Below are 10,389 nucleotides of genomic sequence, written 5' to 3' on the forward strand. Positions count from 1 at the left end.
GTAAGAACAGTACAGTCCATTGATCACCACCTCCCACCCTATGTTCCTATCACCCAGCTTCAACACTTACTACAGTCTACTATACTTGTAAGTGTAGTTCTTGATCAGGAGATCAAATAATCAAATGCAAGCCATAGATCTGAAAAGCTTTCAGTATTTTCTGAAAATGGACACTTTCAAACGTTTAGATGAAAATAATGTTTCTTGTAACTTTTCTTGTAGCTAGAAGAGGCGCAAAGTAAACGGCAAGAAAAACTCGTAGAGAAACACAAGGAAATACGTCAGCAGATCCTGGATGAAAAGCCCAAGGTAAACGGAACTGAATTAAAATGCACAATTATTTTATTTGATTTCCATTTAGTAAGAATAAAACCTTCCTGGTTTACGTAAGTACCTTGTACACAGTATCAGATCAGTTCTTGCATATGAAACTCATGTATCTTTCTCAATGAAGGTAAAAATATAGCAATATTCGGTAAGCATTTATCATCAGCTGGTGAGCTTTTAAAAACTGCAAATGTACAGAACCCAGCCCCAGAGATTTGGCTTTAACTAATCAGGGGTATGGCTCAGATAAAGGTATTTTTATAGTCCCTTTCTCCTGGAGAATCAGAAACTATCCAAAGCTTCAGTTTGGTTACTACTAAGTAAACTTGAGTTCTAAATAGCTGATGTAATGTTGTAATGGCACCCTCTGTCCAGCAGAGGACGCCCTGCACCAAAATCACTTCGGTTTTTCTACAGCAAAATAGTCTCATAAATCAGAGAAAAGCAAATCTTTTGTTTCCCACAGTAACAGTTGATTGGGGCTCTACTTTAAAATTATCTTATGTTCATTGTTTGGTTACAATTAATTGTCTTATGAATATTAACTTTGAATGAATTGAATATCTGTAGATCAAATACTTTGAGGTTAGCAAATGGAATCTCAGTTTTAGAACATTCCTTCCATTTTGATTCGTCACCGAATAGTTTTCTGTTTATGGAAATTGTGCTTTTCAATTTTCCTGCCCTTCTATTTTCAATTTAAAATATCTACTCTAAAAAGTATTGCCATTCCACACAAGTATTTCTTGAGTCCTCAAAGTTAAAAAACGTTAGGGTTTTATTTAATTGTCTGTTTCATTCACAAATTTACTTCCTATAGATTTCTTGTGGATCATTCTGAATACATTTTCATAGTTCTTTGTGCTCTTATGCTTTCATATTTATTATATAAGACATTTATTTAATATTTTTAATTTCTAAGTTTTTAGGGTTGACAATATAGATTCTCAAGCAAGAATTAATAATTACTTAGATATGGTGCTAATTCTTATGTTTCTCCTATAAACATATAATGTAGATCTTCTCAGCCACCCTCTCAGGTTGATTATGCACTAATAAAGTGGAATAAATTTTAACATAATTTCAGAAATTGCTATACTTTCCAATCAGGATTGATCTTTTTAAAATGCTCAAATTATTTAGAGCAAAAGATCCAGTTTGACTGAAATTTAAGAAACACCTTTACAATAATCAGTCCCAGGTGATATATTCAGATACATACATTTCTAATCTATGCTGTCTGGATTTAAATTTGTCATTACTTTGTACATTGACATATTAGAATTTGCTTGTGTTTGATGGCTCAGCTAGTTTTTGTATTTCAAAAAAATTTATCTTAGGGAATAGGATTCTTTTCAGAGTTTCATTTTGCTTTTTTTTTTTTCATGTGTGTGTTTCAGTTCAACAATGTTAACTATTTTACTTACAGATAAAATGTGAATGTAAAATCATTAATGTGTTTAAATTATATAACTCTCAGTATCAATAACCCATATAAAGATTTTCATGTTACTGCTCTAGATCATCATGATTAAAATCAACCTCAATAAATGTGGACGCACCCTTCAACTTCTTCCCTAGATATAACTGGTCATGAAAAGAACTAATAACTTTTGGCCATTTTATCAGCAGTCAGGGTGCATTCAGCTGCAATTTTATAATAAGCCCAATTAAAACTGGCTTCAACAGCTATAGGATTTAGTAAGCCACAGTACTGGAAATTCAGAGGTACCACAGTTGTAACAATGATTAATTTAGTGGCTTAACAATTTCATCTCCAGGTATTTTTTGAATTTCTACTGTTGTCGCCTTCTAGCTGCAGGCCGTGAACTCAGTCATGAGACGGCTGCCCTAGCTCCACACATCATAACCTTACATAAAACCACTCAAAGGCCGTGCGGCAAATGGAAAATGTCTTCATTTTGTAACCCTTTCTAGGACTGAGAAAAGCCTTCCTACATCCTCCCTAGCTGGTGTTTCCTCATTGGCTACAATGGCCTCATATTCCCATTCTTAAACCAATCATGGGCAATAGGGTATCACTTTCATGATTGGCTTAGAGTAATTAAGATTCACTCACAAGGCTAGAGAGAGTTCAGTTTCTCAATTCCATGGTCATCAGGTACCTGAACAAAATTGATATTATATCATCAAAGAAATAGAGGGGAAACAGCAATTGGGTAGATATGTAACATAGAGGGTATGTTACAGTCACGTTTCTAACAATTTTTAATTTCTTTCTTTTTGGCCCCTTGGAAAGAGATCTGAAATGTTTCTATGAATTTTTAGTAGTTCTATTGTCTGCATTTTTTATTGTAAATAGGTACCATGATGAATTCCTCTGTGCTTTTCTTCCATGAGGCTGCTCTATGACCATCTTTTTGTGTCTGGATTTGAAGGTTGCCCTTGAAGATTGTTGGTTCCATGTCAAACTAAAGCATTTCTTGAGGGTTTTTCTGCATGGCTTGAAAACGTTGTGCCTTAGAGCTGTGATTTTATTAATAAAATAATAAGTCATGACTGTTAACATTGTGGGGCATGGTGGTTAAAAAGGGAGATGACACTGGTAAGAGGAGCAGTAATAGACGTAGAGTAAAACAACAAAATCAAGTGTGAGGCATGTGAAGAAAGACCAAAGCACAGGACAGCAAAGTAGATATTAATAAATGGGTGGTGAGGAGAGGCCAGGCCAGGGTAGCAGTCACTGATGCTTCTGTAACTGTGGGGCATGGATCAAAACTACAGTAACACTGTCTTTGAAATAATCCCTCTCCACGTCTAGTACTGAAACAGGCTTTGAATCTTCACATAGACATGAGGGAAATTAGCAAAAGCAGAAACAAAGCAAGGAACAACCCAAGGAAATGAAACTGATCAAGAGTATCTCTAAAACAAGTCCACGGAGTCAGTTCCATTCAGTCAGATAAGAAGACAGAGTGATTTCGTGACCTCTAGAACTTTATGAACGGTTCCATTACTGGGTTTTGGATGAGGAACGTGAGCCGACATTGCGGCAGATAATATTAAAGGCAATTGTAACTTTCTTATGAAGAAGAAAGCATGCCAAACTTTGCCGTAGGTTACAGAGGAAAATTTACAGATGGGGTGAAGCTTTTTACCTAGAAACTGATCATAGCTAAGTTTTTGCTGGCACCAAAAGTCTGTATAGGCTACATGACATCGTATTTCTTCCTGTTCTTCCATTTCTTTCACCATGTTGTTGTATATAATAATTTACTTTCTCTTCATCCACTTATTCTAACTAATGTAATAATGTGTTTCGTGTTCCCAATCTTGTTCTTAACAGGGAGGAAGCTCTTGTTTACATTGCTGTTTACTCTGGGATATTACTATTTTGAGGTATTCTGAACCTTGATCAACCCCAATCATATTGGTGTAATTTTCTAAGCCTTTGGTAAACAAACAACTCTTTTGAAAGTAACAAACAGATATTTTGTAAATCTCTCAGCGAAAGAAATTTGAAAAGCCAGTGGCTCAAAGTTAACAGTTTTTCAGTAGCAAAGAAGTAGTTATTCTGGCTCAATTTAGAGCAAACTACATGTGAAACCTCATTCAAAGTGTGACTTTGCTAGCGGTTTACTGAACAATGTGCATGTCATCTAGAGTTCCCAACATTTTTACCATCCTGCAACAGCAGTCATACGAGAATATGCCTCAATCAAAATCAGGCTAAAAATTTGTTTCAGTTCTGCACGTGACCCAGGACCTTCAGGCTTTCTGGTCGCTATTTGTTGGGGGACCAAATGTGGCCAGTCACATGTGAAAAGTTTATTTTAGATTGTTCCACTGTGTGACATGCACCAAGCTCTTTTCATATGGAAAGTTCATTTTTCCCCTATGAAAAAAGAGATTCAATTAGTTTATTCCTTTTGTAGGTAATTTTGAGGGCATTGGGGAAAATGGAAATAGGTGGTCCCTCCACGCAATTTGTACAATAAAATATTTTGGCCTCGATTTGACATAAAATGATGTACATTGCTGTACATAAGTCCCATGGAAACTTATTATGTTATAAACAACAATAGATACTCTTAGAAGGGAATACTTAGCTCCTTTCCAGGACAGTTCTGAAATCTGGAGAAACATTCAACTGCATGTTTTCTAGCAATGAGATATTTGATTCAGTCCCTGAGTGTATGTGGGTTTCAGTTTTGTTTGAGGTGTGCCTTTTTTTGAAATCCATAGTGGTAGAATTTTCAAGATGGATGCAGTAAACACTGGCCAGTCTTCTGACTCGGGGCAATAATTGGTTTCCTTGGGATTTCCATACCTGGGTTTGCCAAAGTCAATAGGAAAGTGTTTATGTGTACAAGCAATGTTAGGAACAACTCAAGAACCCAACTGCCAGTGCAGAGAGAATCCATACCTTTTGTGGTCCTGCTCAACCCTGAATTGATCCATTATAAAAATGACCTTCTACCTTTTTCCTGAACACTTCAAAGATATTCATTTTAACATATGAAAGCACAGTTGGCCGGGCGTGGTGCCTCATGCCTGAAATCTCAACACTCTGGGAGGCTGAGGTGGGCGGATCACGTGAGGTCAAGAGTTCAAGACCAGCCTGGCCAACATGGGAAACTCAGTCTCTACCAAAATACAAAAATTAGCCAAGCATGGTGGTGGGCGCCTGTAGTCCCGGCTACTTGGGAGGGAGAGGCAGGAGAATCACTTGAACCCGGGAGGTGGAGGTTGTAGTAAGCCGAGATCGCGCCACTGCATTCCAGCCCGGGCAACTGAGTGGGACCACCCGGTCTCAAAAAAAAAAAAAAAAAAGAAAGGAAAAAGAAAACACGGTTGATCACAAGTTGCCCTGAGTCTGTTGTGAATATGCCAGTGCTTATTGATCACTTTGCAGCTCCTGACTCTTTATAAGAAGAATCATCTTTTGAGGGGAATTTTTAATGAACTGTCTCCATAACCTCATAAAACAGTCAATAAATGTGTAATTTACTTTTTCTCTGATGCTTAATTTGTCTTTGATGCTTCTTAGAACACAGGTTTTCTGTTTTAATTTAGTTCATCATCAAGAGAGAATTCCGGGAAGCTTTAGGGCATTTTAATTTATTCCCAGAGAATATTTCATCATGTAGCTACTGGCTCTTTTTGGTTTTTTTTCCTCCAACAAGGGAATATAGACTGATTTTCCTTATTTCTCCTCTGACATCTTTGTAACAGGGTGAGTGACTCATCACTCTGCTTGAAGTTAGTCTTGTTAGACCTACCGCTGGGCTCTGAGACAGAACCTTAAATGTGGCTGATATCTCTTGTGTTCGGGAGAGAAAAGGCAAACTTAGGGATTTAAAATAAAACATTTTTAAAAGTAATGTATTTGTGTCTCCTCTAATCTTTTGCGGCTTAACGGGGAAATGGATTCTTCCTTGCCAGCACCTATTGGATCTTCTCCCAGAAGCCAAACCGCAGAGTGGGAACTGGCTGCCTATAGCGGGAACACTGCCTATATAGACAATGTTTCTGCTCGTTGTCAAGTCTCAATTAACCACACAGTGGTTTGTTTTTGTTTGTTCTGTAGAAGAAAATTCTTTTTCATTTTTGTCAATATAAAGAATTGCCTTTTTAGGAAACAAACATAGTTATGCCTTATTTTCTTGAATATAACACTTAGACATGTTTACTCTCCTTCTGGGCAATGCCAGGGCATTGGAACAATTTTAATCTCACTGGCTTCGTCCATTTCTTTTTTGAAATTTAATCCAATAGACTTTTAAACACATAAGGCATTATTATTCTATGTTATCACCATGGTTCATTTAGATATGTCTACATATTCACATATTCTTTGTGAAACGTTTTTTCTTGTATCTCTGCCCATTTGGGATCATCATCTTGTACTTCCTCTAGAAGTTCCTTTCATGCGGTCTACTGGTGGGAAACTCTTTGGAGTTTTTATTTTTGTTTTTGTGCAAAAATGTCTTTATTTGTTTAATGTATTAATAGATGAGAATCCACATTTCCTCCATTCTGGAATGATATGTTCACTGGATATAAAATTTTGTGTTGGTGGTTATTTTCCTTTAGCACACTGAAGATAAAATTCCACTGCCCTCTAGCATCTACTGCTGTTGTTGAGAAGTTAATTGTTAGTCTTAATACAGTTCTTTTGATGATAATTTGTATTCCTCCCCACCAATAGCATTTAGGATTTTTTTTCTTATATTTTGGGCAGTTTTTCTATAATGTATCTAAATATGTGTTTGAGGTGGCTAGATGGATCCCTGTCCTCAGTTCTGCAAAAACTCTAAACTATCATGAAAGCAAATATGGCTTCTGTCATTTTTTTCTTTCCTTCTAAGATTCCATATATATATATATATATATTTGCATATAAAATAAAATGAACCTTTATACTCCATCTCCCCTGTCAATGAATTGTTTTTAGTGTTTTCTATCCTTTAGCTTTCTGTACTGCTCTGTGGGCAATTTTTTTTCTGACCCTTTTTGTAATGCATCAATTTTTTGTTTAAGCTGCTATTCTATACATCCTCTTGAGTGTTTAATTTCAGGTTGTGTATTTTATTTCCGATGTTCTATTTGGTTTATTTTCAAATCTATAATCTGTATGTCTTAGCTTGTTGCAGGAAAGCTTTCCTGTGACATTCCTCACCCTGGGAAAGCCTCAGCTCTTGAGTGTAGGCTCCTCAGCCTTCAAGGCTGTCAAAGGGTGAACTCAAAATTTCCATCATGAGCAAAAGCCTATCAGGGTGAAAGCAGCGTCCTTGCTTATTACCTGTCTAGGTTCAATGCCCCCTTCAGTTTGACCCTGATCATTAAGTTCTTGTAGTTCTTTGGGTCTTTAAAGATAGTTTTAATGGCCAACCATGGTGGCTCACATCTGTAATCCCGGCACTTTGGTAGGCCAAGACAGCAGGATCACTTGAGATCAGGAGTTTGAGACCAGCCTGGCCAACATGGTGAAACCCTGACTCTATTAAAAACAATACAAAAATTAGTCAGGCATGGTGGTGTGCATCTGTAATCCCAGCTACTCTGGAGGCTGAGGTAGAAGAATTGCTTGAACCTGGGAGGTGGAGGTTGCAGTGAGCCGAGATCATGCCACTCCAGACTGGGTGACAGAGCGAGACTCCATATCAAAAAATATATATATATATATATATATATTAAATCCAGCTTCTTTTTTCAGTGGAAAGGATGGTCCAAATAACCTAATCAGCCATTATCAGAAATAGAAAGTCTCTACGTTGTGTTTCTGAAATATTTGAATTGGTTAACATCTGTATCAGTTAGGATTCAACTAGAAAAACAGAGCCAGTAAAAGATTGTGTGTGTGTGACAGTAATTGGCTTATACAATTTTTGTGGATGGCTATCTGCCTCCTTCTCAAGGTTGTCTCCCTTTTTAATGATGGACCCTGGCAGGCAGGCAGGAAGGGAAAATTGCAAGTAGGCTTCGTGACTAGAGTAACCTGCAGAAGCTGAACCTCTTCGTCATGGAGTTGAACACACACACACACACACACACACACACACGCACACACACACACACCCCTGGACCAGGAGTCAGAAAACTAAAGGAAGACCCAACGGGCAGGGGAAGTGATTGCAGGCTCAGCCGCTGCTTCCCATCAACCAGACACATAAATCAACAGATCAGCAACAATGCCTGCGTATTACACAATGACTGCTGCCTCCCTCATCAGTCCTCCAATTCTCGGAAGAATCTCCATGGAACCCACAATAACTGGAAACATACAGAAAGGGAACTCTGGGAAATATAGTTTGGCTGAGACAGTTGGCACAATAAAAAGCATCACGCTGTTATGTAAAAATCAGAAAATGTTTTATTTCAAAAATACTCCATGTCTCTTGAAAAATGAGATCCTAAGATTATAATAGAAACATGCAAAGAATTTCTAAAGCTAGGAAGAAGCTGTCCCTTAGGGCTGCATGGTACTCCCTAGGCTGTTTCATAGATTTCTATTGTCTATTGTCCCCATAAGGCAACTGAGTTTGAGATTTAAACAAAAATTAAAACTTAGATTCCCATGGATGCCATTTATTCCTCCTCCTTTTCTTTACCGTATCAACGTTCTTTCCCCCTCCTTTGTCCATGTTTTTCTTTCTTGGGGATAAGAAAATGTGGACATGCGAAGATAAATGTACTGGATAGAGGGCAGAGGCTGCAAAGAGAATCTTCCCCATCTGCTAGAGTAGGGGGCTACATGTTAGTGGGGTTCAGAGTCTTCGCAGCAAACAATGATTTTAACACCAGGAATAGGATGAGGTGGACTTTTATCACATTGGCTTTCATATGCCCACCTGCCATACATGAAAAGTCCATACGACCATGCATGGAAAACCTTTTGGGCTTATTTCTACTTCTACTTCTGTGTGCCTGTCATTGGGCATGATTCCTATGAATTTTGCTAATGCTCATTAGATTTTTTTATCCTCAATGTATCTCTGTTTTTTTTAAAGCCCTGTTTTGGTATAACTAGGATAGTGAAAATTATCAAACACACACATCCCAAACACTTTAAAGCAACTAATGTAAAAGTGTAATTGATTTCCAGAAACCATTACCTGATTTAACTATGACCTTCAATATTTTAAAGGGAAAAGATGGCCAACCTCAAACCAAGAGAAATACTGTCATCCCTTGGTATCTATGGATGGCTGGTTCCAGGACTCCCCTCAGATACCCCAGTCCACAGATGCTCTCAGGTCCTTTATATAACATTGTATAGTATTTGTATATAGTCTATGCATATTCTCCCATGTACTTTGTCATTTCTAGGTTATTTATAATGCCTAATACAATGTAAGTTCTATGTATATAGTGTTATACTGTATTGTTTAGGGAATAATGTCAAGAAAAAATGTCTATACATGTTCATACAGACACAGCCATCCACTTATGGTTCTTCTGAATAGTGTTGATCCAAAAGTGGTTGAATCCACAGATGTGGAACCCATGGATATGAAGGGGATGACTGTATTTACCTACAGAAAATCCAAAGAGGAAATCTACTAAGTGCTTTGAAATACTTGATGAAGAAGTACTTGGAGATGAGGGAAAAGGCTATTGCATGAGGGCAAATGCAGGAACACTGGGTTGAAGAAAACACTGAAGAAAGTTTTCCTTCCAAATAGGAAAGCAGTTGCCAAGGGCAGGATTACATTCTCTGTTTTCCTTGTATTATATTATATCTAAGGCCATTTTCATGCAGCAAATTCACCACTTGGAGTCCTGTTTACATATTTTCTGTCAACAGAAATCAACAGACACAAGTGTTCTGTGTTTATTATAATCATTAGTTGAGGTTAATCTTTGAATTTGTCAAGGAGGTGTTTGAATTTCCTCGAATAACATTTTCAGATTTTAAAGAGTCACACACACACATATACACAATAACACACATTTATACACACACACAAACACTTTATACGATTGGAGAGAAGCTTAGCAGATTAACCATTTCGGCATCAAAATGGATTTTGCCCTAGCTGATTATGCTAGTATATGAAAATTTGTGTCAAAGAGAATAGCCAGCAGCATGTATGTGTGTTTGGTACATAAGAGAGAATCGAAGATACATTGTCTTCTATCTTTGGCTGAGAAAGATTTGTTTCCTTTTTCTTTGCACCTTAGGTATTATCCAGAAAAGAAAAAAGTCACTCTTAGGTTTTACAAAATACACAATGAGCTATTACAATTCTTAAATTTCTTACTGGGTCTGTGTTTTAGGTGGAGCCAAAAAACCTTAGGACTTGAAAAAAATATTGTAAACCAGACAAGACATCTTTATAATTGTTGAGTACCAACTGCAGTGCAATCACCTTAGTCCAAGCCTCCACCGTCTCTCCCCTGGATTTCTAAGTAGCCTTCAAACTGCTCTCCCTGCTGCCACATGTGTGCACTCAAAATCTATTCTCAACATGTCACCCAGAGGCATCCTTTTAGAACAAAAGTTAAATCAGGTCGCTCCTCGGTTGAAAACCCTTCAGTGGCTCCCAACACGCTCAGAATAAAAGCTTAAAAGTCCTATATGGTCTAACTCCACTT

At 37.4% G+C, this 10,389-nt stretch overlaps 1 protein-coding gene across 1 annotated transcript in view; it reads left to right on the top strand.

The window, feature by feature from the left end:
* Positions 1 to 10,389, top strand: part of PLCB1 (phospholipase C, beta 1 (phosphoinositide-specific)) — a 765,482-nt gene that overhangs the window by 665,930 nt on the left and 89,163 nt on the right. The window lies entirely within an intron of this gene.

This window comes from Mandrillus leucophaeus, unplaced genomic scaffold (genome assembly GCF_000951045.1).
Source record: "Mandrillus leucophaeus isolate KB7577 unplaced genomic scaffold, Mleu.le_1.0 Scaffold116, whole genome shotgun sequence".
NCBI lineage: Eukaryota > Metazoa > Chordata > Mammalia > Primates > Cercopithecidae > Mandrillus > Mandrillus leucophaeus.